At 30.4% G+C, this 16,101-nt stretch overlaps 1 protein-coding gene across 1 annotated transcript in view; it reads left to right on the forward strand.

Moving 5' to 3' along the window:
• The window catches only part of LOC107457216 (uncharacterized), a 106,454-nt gene that overhangs the window by 18,573 nt on the left and 71,780 nt on the right, over nucleotides 1–16,101 (forward strand). The gene's annotated exons all lie outside the window — the stretch shown is intronic.

A 16,101-nucleotide genomic window follows, 5' to 3' on the forward strand; every position in this document is an offset into this window, starting at 1 on the left:
TGATAAAATACATTTGTCACAAGATGTTTCGTAATAAGGAATGCGTAAATAAAAACAACACAGAATAAAGAAATACAACAAATTAAAAGCATAAAACAAAGCTTAAGCTAAGAAATCTTAAATTTCTCATTTGGGATAATGATCAAAGTCAAAAACATAAAAAGAAAAGGTAATTAAACATGACATGTAAAAACCTTCATATTATACTGTAAAAAATAACTGTAAATTCTACAGGGAAAAGAAAGCATATTTTTTTACAAAAAGAAATGTTTAAAGATAAATACAGATTTTTTTCTGTTTTTTTTACCGTTATCCACCGAAATTAAAAAATCTCCCGTTTTTTTTTTATGGATTTTCTCTGAATGTTTGAAATTTTGAAGCTGTTTTGATGACAAAACGGTTTTTCTCTGTTTTTTAGCCTAATCATAAACCGTACGTTATGAGTAGGGTAAAAAACAAGGGGTAGAGTAATCTTACCCTAATCATGTTTTTTACCCTAGTCAAAAATGTCAGTTAAAATTCAAATTTTTACCATTCAGTTTTGTTTATCTTATGATTACTTTACCTTCTTTCAAATCATTTCACAATTATTTTCTATACTATAATCAGTAAATTTAACGTATTTTCTTTACGTCAATTTACAATATTTTCTTACTGTGATATATTTTACTGGTAAACAATACCTTCTATAACTGTGAGAAGACTGGATCAGGTCACGTGATTTTACTATGATGTCATTTGATACATTGTACCAATAAGAATGACCTGACTACATTTTAAAACACCATAACGTTTTTTATAGCTAAATAAGTGTAATATAAGGTTTTATAATACACTGAGAAATTAATGTTATTATTTGTTATGGTCACGTGATTTGTGACGCAGCTTTACCTTTATTTATCATTTCAATCATCACACACTGAGAAAAATAATAAGGTCAAAACTACCGGAATATGTTAACATTTACAGTGATTCTGGTTCTATGGGAACATTAAAAAGCTCGGTAATTTTTACCAAAGCGGTTTGGTAAAAATTTTGTTTGGAAAAAATTTGGTAAAAATGATTTTGGTAAAAATTAACAAGAAAATAAGGTTTTTTAAGGCGTGAAAAATTTGTTAGATGTGGTAAAAATGTGGTAATTTGATCATGATAAATTAGAGCATCGCATAATAACCATTTATTAGGTTAAACTTACTTTTAAGTTTCATATTTTTGTCTAATTGTGTGGTAATATGAACTATAACTTTGAAAACTAGAATTTCCGGTAAACCATTACCTTATGAAAGGAAAAATTATCTAATGAATGGCTTAAATACCATATACTTTTATTTCCTTTACCAGAACTAAGCTTTTTTTTTTTTTACCAGAAATGTTATTATCATACAGTACGGTAATTTTACAAGAATTTTTTTCTACGGTAATTTTGCCAGAATTTTCAGAATTTAATTCCAGACCGAATCTCAGTGACCAAAATTTCATAGGGATTCTAAGGAAATAAAAACTAAATTTGTTTATTTTTCTCATTTTTTACAACAAAGAGAAAAAAAGGTGCGATTCGCTAATTTTTGTCTAATTGTGTGGTAATATGAACTATAACTTTGAAAACTAGAATTTCCGGTAAACCATTACCTTATGAAATGAAAAATTATCTAATGAATGGCTTAAATACCATATACTTTTATTTCCTTTACCAGAACTAAGCTTTTTTTTTTTTTTTTTTTTTACCAGAAATGTTATTATCATACAGTACGGTAATTTTGCAAGAATTTTTTTCTACGGTAATTTTACTAGAACTTTCAGAATTTAATTCCAGACCGAATCTCAGTGACCAAAATTTCATAGGGATTCTAAGGAAATAAAAACTAAATTTGTTTATTTTTCTCATTTTTTACAACAAAGAAAAAAAAAAGGTGCGATTCACTATTCTAGTATTATTTTATTCCTTTAAAAAAATCTCTTTGAAGAATCTTTTCAAAAAGGAATTGATTCTTATTCTCCGCATAATACAATAGCGATAACAAACAATAAAATTCGGGATAAAGGAGAAAAAAAAAGGTTGCATTTGTGAGGAGGGGTGTAGGAGAAGGCGTAGCTAAAGAACAATTTTGATCACTCCATTTCTTTGATGTAAAAACACTAAAAAACGATCCGCATGATCCGGATCTAATTACAGTTGCAGTGAAGCGGATCGAAAGAGGGTGCAATCAGAGGGTGGCCGAGGGATAATCCTGGAAGTTGTGAAAAAGAATACCCACAATCAATCCTCTTACATTGGCCGCCGCCGTTTCCCACATAAGTTGACATGTGTCATTGTGCCTGTGGCTAAACACATTGCGCCTTCAATTCGCTTTTTTTTCTCCATATAAAAAGAAAAAAAATAAAGCTTTTTCGTTTGACACACCGATTTATGAAATGACGTTTGAAAATAAGAAAGAAAAAAAACGCATCCTATATGATATTTAGCTAAATTGAGCACTAAAAGAACAGTAAGAATTGTGGAACACTATAAGAACTGTGTACTATAAAACACTATATGAATTTTAGCTAAATTAAACACTATAAGAACTGTGGAATACTGTAAGAACTGTGGGGTAATTTTTATCCGTGTTGTAAAAGGCCAAAAGCTGTGAAAATGAATTAACTGAAACCTCCAGGACACACCAACCTATATGTAACGACCTCCTCTATTTGAAGAACGCTAATGGAAGACACGGAATTTCTTCCATAGAGTTTTAGTTGAAGAAAACCTTTGGGAGAGACCACCAGAATTCCTCCCAGCGAAAAGGCAAATCTTCGCACCAAATGCGGAAAAGGTTAATTAATCAAACATGAACAAATATCAAGACAAAAAATTTTAACGAAACAAATCAGATTAAAATTTATTCCAAATACTTATGTGAGGAGAGCTCTTTTTAACGATCTCTGAAGGAGATCTATAACCTCGTGTCGCAGTCAGAGTGTACTGAAGACAGTCCTATCAATGATTTATTTTCAGAGTTGAAAGTTAAATTAGAAAGAAAAGAAATTATTTTTAGAAGAAACTAAACATCTCAAACAAACACAGCTATTTTTGTTTGAGCTATTTTTGTTCGAGATACTAGCTGAATTTTGATACAAAAGTGTATGTAAACTTAAACAAAAAACATAATTCTTTCTTTATTTAAAATAATTCTATCTTTCATAATTGGTAAATTTGTTTTGACTCATAATAATATCAGTAGGGATCATATTTATTGACGCTTAAGTTTATTCATCAATCCAATTTTCATGACTCCAACACAAGTTGCACCAAGAAAATGACACTGACTAAAGCAGCTGTGAATATACTAACCAAACGAAAAGATTACAAATTGTTTTGCAAACATTTAATGCAAAGAATGATTTATTTTATATTCTAAATTCATTCTTAGCTTATGCAGTCCCAGCGCTAAGGATTGCAAATGAATAGTCAGTAAAGTAACTATTAAAGTATTGACCCATTTTCGAAAGTCTTCGTCAAATGTAAATCTTAACCATTTCTTATGATTAATTTTTTTCCAATAGAACACTATTTTACGGTAGTTTGCTTCAGGTTTATATTATTTGGACCCAATTCTATTTGGTTATACAACGCATCTACTGAAAATTGCTGCAATCGAATTAAAAAAAAATTTATTTGTTGAGGAAAATTCATTTTGACGTAATTTTAATTTCTTTCTAATAGAAAAAAATACTTCACCGAAGCACAATTTTTTTTTTTGTGTCGAACTAACGATTTTATGATTTTACGATTTTTAGCTCGGGCCCTGTATAGGCATTATATATTTCCTAGCTTTTCCCAAGTCTAACTGGTTATGCGGCTCATTTATCGAAAATTAATGTAACCAAATTAAAAAATACTGATTTGTTTAGAAAAATTTATTCTGAGGACAGAGTTAAATACAGGGTTATTCATAATTCCCTCCGGGCAGGAACTGGATTATTGCATTGATGTATGCCGTGTGACCAAGGGTTCACACATAGAACACCTGTAATGTATGTAAGTAAAACTTGAATAGATTCTGAATAATTTCCTATGTTTCTTTTTTTCATATTCGTCTTCTTTTTTTTTACTATAACGCCTCGAAACTCCGGAGGGAACTATGAATAACCCTGAAAAATTATTCGCCAATACTTTTGCCAAAACACAATATCACATTCGCCCAATTTACGATTTTATCGCATTAGCCGAGGGGCGAATGCTTAGCTCGGGCCCTATATAGGCATTACATGTTTCCAACTTTTAAATTTCCTTTATTTCACGAATTTTCAACAATTTTTTAATCAACTTTTTAATTTTTATCTTAATTTCTGAAAAGCGAATACAAATTATTCTATTCTTCTTCTTTTAAAATTATGCAACGTTTAACTTTTTTATTCAATAACTAATTATCATTCAACAAAACGAATACAAAAATCTACTTTTTACTCTTACTTTCTTAAGGCTACTTTATTTACTTATATTTTTTAACCCCAAAAATGATTCTATTACAGGGTTACATGTAAATTCTAACGGTCGTTTTGATGATTAATTTGTGATCCAAATTATTTAAAATTTAATGTTAAGAACGCCGGGTTGGCTTTATTTTTGGCAGTATTATTTTCCTATAACTCGCCAATAATGGATCTCTTTTCATGCTCCTAAATGCCGGTTGGAAACTTCATATACCCTTGGATTCTAAAAATGTTGGAATTTGGACTGGAGAGTTTTGGATGTCCCATAATCCATCAGTGCAATCGTTGAAAATGTTACAAAATTTATAAAAACGAATGCTGGGAGCTGTTTTTTACTACCTGAAAAAGGTTTGTCGGATGATCTAACATAATAATTTGAGTTTCATAACTGACCATATTTATGATCTTTCGAAATAAATAGTTTCTTTATTTACAATGTAAATGATTTCATTATGTTCTAATCATCCCTCATCTACTTCACAAAAGTAATTGAATGCTGAAGTAATGAGTGGGATTACGCTGTATCACTCAACCTGATAATGATGATTGTTCATAAAATATTTTTTTTTTGTGAATTATTTTAAAATTGACGTTTAGAGTCGTGGTGGCTCAGGGGATGGAGCGTTCGAACCGGATTCGAATCCCAGTGATGTCTGGTCGATGCGAATTTCGAACCCGGCTCGCACAACACCTCCTAGAAGAAAGAAGGCCTCAGCACGGATCAATTTAGTAGTCCGATGTGAAGAAGTTAACTGCGCAGTGGTTGAAAATACAAAATATGTCATTACGTTTGGACTACTAAAGGATATTTATGGTAACCCATGCTGAGGCCCGCTCTTTTCTAGGAGGTATTGGCTCGCACCGACCAAAGTGCTGACTTAAAATATGCTCACGGATCATGAGTGAGAGTCCCCTTGCCGGCAGGCTAATCATGGGAGTTTTTCGTGGTTTTCCTCTCCATTTAACGTAAAAGCGGTTTAGTTCCATCAAAAAACCCTCCCCGAAGGCAGATTTCTCCCAGTACTTGATCCAGAAGTTCCCTTGTCTTCTGGATTGGGTTCTAAATTACAAGACTACGGAGTTGAACATTAGTAGTCGTAAAATGGGTCTGCTGTTCAACGACGGTTATAAATTATAAAATAAAATAAAACTGACATTAAATATGTAATTGTTAAACGCCTTAAGCAATTATAAATAACACTTAATGCAAACACAATTGAATACAATTACTATTAATAATGCATATACTATAAAACAAAGCAGTTTGGTGAAATATACTTTCTCTCTCGCCGTTTTTGCATACGTTTGCAAAAAATAGCTATGAAAATTATAGCTATCCTATTTGTTTGCTATTTCTGTTAAAACCCAATTTAAGAAAAAACTCATCAAAATCTGTTGAAAATTAAAATAAGTGTAAGTACGATTTGAATCTCATGTGAGAAATAAAAATAAAAAAGCATTTTTAATTTAAAGATTTATTAAATAAGAAATCTACAATGAAAAACTTAGCAATAAATTTGTAATATCAGAATTTCCCAAAGGAAATTTTCAGAATTATTTTTATACCACAGCATAAAGAATATTTTAAAAATTCCGAATTTAAACTTCTTAGGGGAACATTTTTGTTTTAATGAAATACACTTCACCCATAGTTTCTTTTAAGAAAATGTTAAAATTAGATTTAAATTTCTGCAAATCTTGAAAGCTATCAATGTGGAATACTTTTCTAATAAAAAAAATTTCAAAACTATTTTTAAAATAAACTGTTTAAAAAATTATTTTCTCGAAATTATTTTTTAATTAAAAGAAGTCCTTTTTTTGTACAAGAAAATCGTTATACAGTTATAATTTGCAGGTTATTTAACGCTTGAAATCTAATTCTAACATAGATCTTAGATAATTTTAACATTATTTCACAATTGGAGTCTAATTTTAATGTACGTCTTATGTCTGGAAAGCAATTTTAACTTGAATACTTGCAATAAGTCTGAAATGCAATTTTTTAAATTTTTGTTAGACGCAGGTATTAATTTTGTCTGAGATCTAATTTTAAGATATTCATTTTGTGTTAAATTCAATTTTCAGTTAGGTTTTATGACGGAATTTTACTGTACCATATTTTTTTTAATCTAGTTTATCTAGTTACTTTAGTTTTGATATGCTTTGTTTTAAAATCTAGTTAAAACAACTTTGTCCCAAAATCTAATTATAAGGTCTGAAACCCAATTTGGTCATAATTCTTACGTCTAAAATTTACTTTTAATGTTCTTATTTTTTTTAAATCTGATATCCACTTTTCTTTCACGCATGTCTTATGCGAGAAATTTAAGTTTAACATATCCGTATTTAAACTCATTTTCAATGTCCAAAGTCCAATTTTAAATTTTTTCAAAAATCGATTTTAACATTTTCCAACATTTTAACTTTAGGAAACTGTAATTTTAAACCACGTCACAGTTAGAAGTTTAAAAAAAATCATAAATATTTAAAAAAATTCAATCAAATATTTCAAAAAATTTTACTATAAATTTCAAACTATTGCAGCATTTTTTATTTATATATTTAAAATAACAATCGCATTCAATGCAATGTCTAAATCTTTAAAGGAAATTAACGTTAACGCGTCATGTATAATATAAATCATCAACAGTTTTTTAAAAAGTAACAATTGGATTTTATGCAATGTCTAAATCCTTAAAGAAAATTAACGTTAGCACGTCATATATAGTATAAATCATCATGGACATACAAACCACGTGCTGTGAGCTCCCAAAAAAATTCATGAATGCATATTGATCCATATATGACAAATATTCGAGATGCGTTGGACCAAACCTAATCCCGTATCCCGGAAAATATATTTCGGGAATGCCTAACAGACGTGTCAACCCTGCCTAACAAGCTGATTAGATAGACACGGCTATATCCCTATTTTGCTATATCCCTATCCTGCAGGACTTGGCTGACAAGCGCTTCTCCTCCAAATAAGGAGGCATAAAAAAATTGCTGGAGTTGGCGAGAAAAAATATCTACATTCTGGTCAGCTAAAAAATCTTTGGGGCTTCTTCAAACTGCCAAACAACCACTAAAGCTGTGGAGGTTTGTAGAAGTGGAAGAGTGACAAGATTTAGCTTTACGAACTGAAGTGAAATAAGTCTTTAAGGATGCGGTATCGTTTGGTATCAAGAATTGGCTATTATTTTGGAAGATTATTTATGAATTACAAATTTATTTTTAAAAATAACATTTCAGTTTTGATTCTGTTTGCATCGAACGACTTCAAATTTTTTACTCAGAAAATCGTTGCTTGAAACAATTTACTATTATAGCATATTTTAATACATATCTGATTAAAAATATTAGATACTAGGAACGGTGCCTTCTGCTCGCTTTGCTCACCAACCCCCTGATAACTACAATAGATATTTTTTTTTTGAAGATTAACAGATTGTTACATCAAAGTTGTAAAGTATTCGATTAAAATATCGCAAAATGTTTTATAGTATAAACACAAACTCGATTTCACTGATTGAGTTCCCGATTTTTCTTAGGATGGAATTTGAACCCGAATCATTTTGCTCGATCACTATTGAAACTTATTTACGATTTTCTTCTTTATTTTGTTTTGCGAATTTGTGATTACTAATGTTCACACTTTTTTGGATTCATTTTGACAACGAATATAAAAATATAAAGGTGGCCTTTACAAACCGCTCTTTATATGTATTTTTAGAATATTAGTAAAAAATGAAATAAATATACATTAGGGATCGCAAGTTAAAGTTTACCCAACGAAAGAAAGTGTTTTTGCCATTCCCTGCTCTTTTTTTTTTTAAGGTAAAAGACCTGCTCCCGATGTTCCAGATATTGATATTTCTTTAAGTTTATGGACCATTTGCTCTTGTTTTTTTCCCTCTACTTGGATCTTATTAATAACAAAATAAGTTGTTATAAGTAAAATTTGCTGTTGGCAAAAAAGCAATTTCAGGAACAAAGAAAGTTTCTTTGATCGACAGCTCTATAATTTTTTGTTTATTATTTATTTTTCTAAAACGACAGAAAAATAATTCGCTGTTTTTTTTCTTTTTTTTTTCTTCGAAGATTTGCAACCACGAATTCATGTTATCATTTTTTTCCTAGGGAGCATTTGACACTGTGTATAATGTCTCACACATGTTACGGTTAAAGTTATAAATCTGACTATTATCAACAATAAACGGTGGTTATCAATAATAACCACGATTTTCGGTGGACTGGATAGATTGTGCATATTAATCACATTGACCAGTTATTATTAATATGGCTATTAAGGTTGGTTATAGCCGTAGTGGATCAGGGGATAAGGTGTTCGCCTTCTAATGAGGTGAGCCGGGTTCGAATCCCAAGGATGGTTGGTCCATACAAATTCCGTATCTGGCTTGCACCGACAACATTTTAGTCGCAAAATTTCCTCATTGGTAGACGGTTCATGGATTAGAGTCCCCTTGCGCCAGGCTAACCGTGGGAGGTTTTCCTCTCCATGCAAGGAAAATACGGGTTAGTTCCATCTGAAATTTCTCCTCTATACTTGACCCTGGAGTTGCCATGTTTTTTGGATTGGGTCAGAAATTACAAGGCTACGGAGTTAGACATGGATAGTAGTAAATTTAAAATTGATATATAGATTACATAGATAATATAGATTACTCACATTTTATTTTACCACGTTTTTTAACATTTCGTTTGAAATTTAGTTTTGATATGCGTTGTTTTAAAACATAATTCTTAGGTCTGAAATTCAATTTGGTCATAACTTTTAAGCCTAAAATTTATTTTTAATGTGCCTGTTTGTTTTAAAATCTAATATCAACTTTTAATATTTATCTATTTAATCTATATCTATATCTATATCTATATCTATCTATCTATCTATCTATCTATCTATCTATCTATCTATCTATCTATCTATCTATCTATCTATATATCTATCTATCTATATATATATATATATATATATATATATATATATATATATATATATATATATATATATATATATATATATATATATATATATATATATATATATATATATATATATATATATATATATATATATATATATATATATATTTCCCTTTATATAAAACTATCATAAGAGACAATTGTAAAGTTTTTGCAGTCATACTTTTGAAATAACTACTTCACTTTTCATCGCATTTTACTGAAAGCAAACGGTAAAATAATAAAAAAGACCCAACTTAGAATCTGAAAAGTTTGGCCTTGGGGCAGGTGAACTAAAGGGAAAAAAAAAAGCTTTCTGTCAAACGGACTGGCCGAAGAAGCAACCTTAAGAAATCATAAAACCAGCACGGATTATGATTTTTTGAGTTTGTTTTGGTCACAAAAGACATGAGAAACGTGACGTTAAAATACAGAAGTTTCGATGTTGCCATATAATCTAAAGAAGTTATGCCTTCGGGCGAAATGACAGAGAGAACGAATCGGGAAAAAGCAGACGATATTAGGTGAAGCAGATATATGCCAGTTGACACGCGAGAAAAGAATTTAGGTGTATGTTTGAGCAAATATTATTTCACTTCTCTAGATTGGCATCATCTCTCTTTTTATAATCTTCTGCAGATCTGAGATGGGTGATTTTTTTCTCTTCTACATTTGTCGATTGATTTACTGAATTGATTTAATTTCTTTTTCGAAGGGCGAATTTGCTTATATTTTTTGGAATTATAATTAAATTAGGAGCTCATTTCGATTCGAATTTAATTAAATCCATCGGTTTCTGAGGAGTGGAGTTTAAAATGAGTTTCTCAAATAATATTTTCTCTGTTTAAGTTTTTGAAATTTTGTTTTCAAATAAGGATAGTGTATCGTCCATTTATATACTGTATCTTTAAATTAACTAATTGTGGTATTTCTTTTAGGTTTTAATTTTCTTTAAATTTATTTCCCGGAGCTAGAGCGGCTTTTTCATGCTCATTTAATAAATATCCAAAGCGGGAGTAATTAAAACCATTTTAATTAAATTTCCGAATTTCTTGTAGTTTATGGTGATGCTTAAAAATTCTTATTAGCAGGATTGAGAAGTTTTTGGAGTTGGAAAAAAAACAATTAATAATATTTAAATTTATGTAAACATTCGACAATTAATTATTTCAAAGGAAAAACAACACAAGCTTAAAAAATAACGTATCTCTTCATTTATAAGAATATGTAATTTTTGATTTCTTGATTGTAAGTATTGCATTGCTTATGTAATGAAATTCAGAAATTTTATAACGAATTTTTTTTTTTTTTTACTGTAAAAGTTTTATAGTATTTGTTACCAGGAATGAGTTCTGCAAAATACTTAAGCACTCTATGGAATGCCTGGTGCTTGAAGGCACATTATGAAATAACCAAGAATTATGCAACGCGTTATATAAATATTAAGTAAGCAAGTTTTTATGGCATTCTTGGAATCTACCTCCACCCTTGTCAGACAAATTAAACAAGTTGCCATCCATCTTTCCATGCTTTCGTACAAAAAAATCGAAACAACCCCACCTATGTTTTGCTTTAACTTTGACTTTTAGTGCAGTAGTATAGTTCTAAGAATGCGATACCAGCAAGTGACGTAGTATGGATAGCTCGATCCTGATTGGTTGTTGAAACGTGTCATTTGTTTCCGTTAGCAACTGTTCATTCCTTTCTATTTCGAGTAAGCCAAGCCTGTCAGGTATCAATTCTCTTAAGTGATACATTCTATAATCCTTCACAAAATTCTTTCACTATATATTTACATAGAGACAGGCACGAAGTCACGTGGAACATAAACAAACTAATTATGCATCGAAGTTGCCAGGTACACAAAACAAAAATATATCACGGTTACAATAAAATACATAAACAAATAATAAATCTAAGTTAAGAAAAAGAAGTGGGCGAGAAATAATTATATTTCAACTATTTCGATGCGAGATACAGCTCTAACTAACTTCACGTTAATTAACATTCTAAGTAGAGAAACTTAGCTCAACTTTAATGCGCCATTTTGCTGATAAAGATTAGTTGGCGCTGATGTTATAGGTCACATGTGTGAGTATGGGAGGTCTTCTTCTTCTTCTCCTTGAAATGCAAGTATCGTAGGCAAAAAAATTTAAAAGTATAACTTTGTGTAATACAAAATTTACGTTTTAATTACTTTATAAAAACTTAAAGCTCATCGAAAAGATTTTTATTTTGATGAAATTTAACTTTTCATTTATAAATATTCCAATAATTTAGTGTAATTTTTTCCCTACTTTTTGAAACTTTTTTTATTTAAAATATTTAAGGGAATTTCAGGATCTAACATTATACTCCACCTCCTGTTTGTCAGCAAATATAAGAAAATGGCAACACTCTCCCCCTTTATGTGTTTGCGTAACATTTGAACGACCCTCTTGGCCATGCATATAATGACAAATGCTCATTAGATATGGAAGGAAATAAAGATCACGATAAAAATATTATTTAAAAATCATTAATTCTTTAAAAATACAAATGTTGTGATGAAATAAAAATGATTCCCCTAGTAAAAGCTTTTCATCAAAGCATGCAACAAATTGTATTCAAAATACGAATACAAAGCACGCAATGCAAATTAAAAACAGCGACTTTTTTGAAAATGTATTACTTAGTAACTGTTAAGCAGATTTTGGACAAGTTTGGGATTTTCTCTTTTAAAATAACATAGTGTAATAGTAGATGAAGGATTTTATACTTGAAAAATCGAAAGTGTTTTGACCATTTTAAAATGAAATAATAAAAGTTATTAAATAATCATAAAATATATTATATTTTACACTTAAACTATGTATAGATAAACGAGTTTTACAATTGTGTGCAAAAATGTTTCGATTCACTTAAAAATTTTCAGAGATATAGAGAACCACGCCAAATGTGAATTTAGCACTAAAGGGGCTCGAACTTTCAACCGCTCTTCTGGCTAAACTATTAGCACGATATGAGTGATCGCGATAGTTACTTCTCCTCTCATAATTTGAGTTCATCAATTTTTATCCGTTGAAAAAAAAGTGTGCTTACTCAGAGAAATTACTTTTTTGAGTCTGATTTCGTAGCTTAGAATATCTCCCGCACTAATTAGTTTGAATATTTAAAGCTAACCTCTCTAACGTGCATTTTTAGATTTAAAAAATTCGATCATTAGAACCAAAGAATTTCAACAGTTTTAATTTTACTTTGCGTGCTGTAAATTTGCCTCTTTTTATATTTTTTAAACCTACTTTAATTACTGTTTAATGAAATTTGGCATAGATGACGCTAAAAAATGTTTTTGGCGTATTTTATTTAACAGATTAAAACAGGGATGGGCAAACTTGTTTGGTCGTGGGCCAAAAATTTAGAAAAAAAGTTTGGTGGGCCTAGTAAAAACTTCTAAAATAAAACTTCTAACTTAAAAATAAAATAAAGTCAATAAAATAAAGTAAATAATAAAATAAAGTTATCACTTAAAATAAAATAAAGTCAATTCATCATTGAACGCATGGCACTCTACATCAACTTGGCGTTTTTCAGTTGCCATTTTGGAGTTAAAATTTTTTACAAATAACTCAAGAAAGCTGTAGCCATTTTATACATTTGATAATTTCACCATTATTTGCAATGACGTTGTAGGTGTGCAATCTTTCCATACGCAGTAAATAATGTTAGAACCCGCGCCGGCAGAAAAATCCGCTCGTTGGAACTTAAAAATGCGTAGTCTGCCTCATGTGAAGTACAATTCACCTATATTATTTTCCATATGTCTGCTCCTCGAGAAAGACACACTAGTTGGAGCTAATCTACGGCTATTCTATAAAGAACTTCTGCTTTCAACATTTTACCAAATGAAGATGTCTGTGCTAACTATTTCCATCAATTTATATTTTGTAGAACAAAAATAGAGAAAGTAAAAAGGCCATAAAAAAGAAAGAACAAAAATAGCTTTAAGTCGACAAGAAAATGGATGTATAATGTATATTGTTTATATTCGCCACGGATCGGCAAGTTAAAATTCTGTCCGAGGGCCGGATAAAACCTTCCGGCGGGCCACAGTTGGCCCGCGAGCCGTAGTTTGCCCATCTCTGGATTAAAATAATTTCAGCACGCATTTTCTCTATTGCAGTCATACAATGGCAATACTTTTACTTTCGTTACTTGTAACAGAAGCGAAAGTTAGAAGTACGTACTTTTACTTGTACTTCGTTACTTATTAAATCTAGTACTTTTACTTGATTTTCCGTTAATTTTTTTTGGGGAAAAAGTGCAAGTATTTGTAACGAAAACGTCAAAGAAATCGTTACTTTTCCTGATTTTTTATTAATTTTCCTCAAAAAAAAATTTTTTTTTTTCTCGAAATTTTTAAATCGCTAATTTCTCTTCCAAAACCTATGCTGAAAATCAAGTCCATCAAATATCTCCTTATTACAAAGCCTTTTAAAAGTAACCGTGTAACTAGAGGGAGAAAACATGAAACCCCTTAACTAGAGCCGCGTCCCTAATCAGAGGATAGCGCGTTCGCCTTCCATTGAGGATGAACCGGGTTCGAATCCCAGTGATCGCTGGTCGATATGAATTCCGCATCCGGCTTGAACCGACCACAATGCTGACGTGAAATATCTTCTGCGGTAGACGGATCATGGATTAGAGTCCCCTTGTCATCAGGCTAACCGTGGGAAGTTTTCGTGGATTTCCTCTCCATGTAACGCAAATGTGGTTAGTTCCATAAAAAAGTCCTCTTCGAAGGAAACATTTCTCCCAGTACTTGATCCAGGAGTTTCCTGGTCTTCTGGATTGGGTTCAAAATTACAAGGCTATAGAGTTGAGCATTAGTAGTTATAAACACCAAAAAATGGATCGGTTTTTCAACGATGGTTATAAAAATAAATCCTTAATTGGCGGGCGAAAATATCAGTGGAGCATCGTATATACGACGCCGAAGGGACCACCGAAAAACGTCGTATAAACGATAACGTCGCATAATCGATTTTTACTTCTAAAACTGAAACTAACTCTGTTTTCAGTTAATTTTAATGTTTAACGTGTTGATTTACATAAATTTCTAAATTAGACAAAGCAAAACAAACAAATAACCAAAGGAGAAAAATTGCAGTGAGCCATTTGAATGTATGTTACCTTCAATTATATTTTCTTGCTATTAGTCTCTACAATGCTTTGAATAGCGAGTTGAAGTTACTGCTTTCTATGATGCAATTTTAAATTTCTAATCACGGCCAAATCTAATGGCTGAAGCGCACTTGTGCAATTTGCAGGAAAAAAGAGAGCTTTTACATTTTCCAAAATAATTAGTATCGATGGGTGTGCTGGACATTGGTCGATGAATAGCAAAATTTTTCGTTTTTTCCTCTTCATAACATTGTCTAGTTTTTTCAGTCATCTAGTAAAAATTACGGTCGTCATCCAAGCATTCTTGTTGACACCCTTTTCTGTATCATTCATGTTGGCAAATTCCGCCCTTTTTTAAAATACACAAGAAAAAATAAAAAATTAAATAAAGAACAAAATCTAAAAATCGACGTATAACCGATTCTGTGCGTCGTATAAACGATATATTTTTACATTAAAATGAATGGGAATGATTTGGGACCACACTAAAACGTCGTATAAATGTAAACGTCGTATAAGTGATCGTCGTATAAACGATGCTCCACTAGTTTTCAAGGGGTTACCTGTGTACATGAAAATATTATTTTCATTTATTTCTTACTTATTTCTTTGCGCAATAATTTTCGAATTTTCCCTACAAATAAAATTATTACTACAGGTTTCGATAATGAACACAAAATTTCTAAATATTTTTTATAATTTAAAAATTTATTCCTTTTTTGCGCAAAACATGTAAGTTTGATTTCTGGTTTGGTTTCTGGACATTTTCAACGTTTATTATTCCAATAAAATTCGTAATATTTTTAAGTTTTATACATTTTAATTACAATTTAATACATTTTAATTTAAAATTACATTTCTTCTTCCATTTGTTTAATGAAATTTAAGGTTATTTTAAACTTTCGATTTCCCTGAAATGTTTTTAAAAATCGTTACTTTATTTTGTTTTGTGCTTGCACTTTTGACTCGTTACTTTTCAACATCAATATTTTTTACTCGTTACTTTTCCTGAAGTATTTGTACTTTTACTCGTTACTTTTTAAAAGTAATTTTCCCATGTATGATTGCAGATACCCCTTCCGCAAATCTAACTTAGATAAGTAGGGAATGCATGTTTTTTCAGATAATTTTTAAGTATGATTTTATTTTTTAATGTTATCATTATATTTCTAGAGAAACAAGGCTTAATAGAGCTGGAGGAACTCTAAGAAATAGTTGGAAAATTAAGTGATAAAATTCTATTCTGTATAATTTACGTTGCAGGAATATGTGTTAATGTTTACTTTAAAGGGTCTAAAAGGGTTTTAGTGCAAAATTTTTTGATTTTTTGAAAAAAATATGTCAAGACCTGGTTCATTCGGAGCAATTTAATATCAAGCATAAGATAAAATATAGCACAAATATTGAAAACTGCGAACTGAAAATAGAACACAGCCATTTTCTGAACTGGAACCGTCCGCAAACTCAAGTATCTTATTTAAA

This window comes from Parasteatoda tepidariorum, chromosome 9 (assembly GCF_982258835.1).
Source record: "Parasteatoda tepidariorum strain Cologne lab strain chromosome 9, Ptep-v5.0, whole genome shotgun sequence".
Classification (NCBI taxonomy): domain Eukaryota; kingdom Metazoa; phylum Arthropoda; class Arachnida; order Araneae; family Theridiidae; genus Parasteatoda; species Parasteatoda tepidariorum.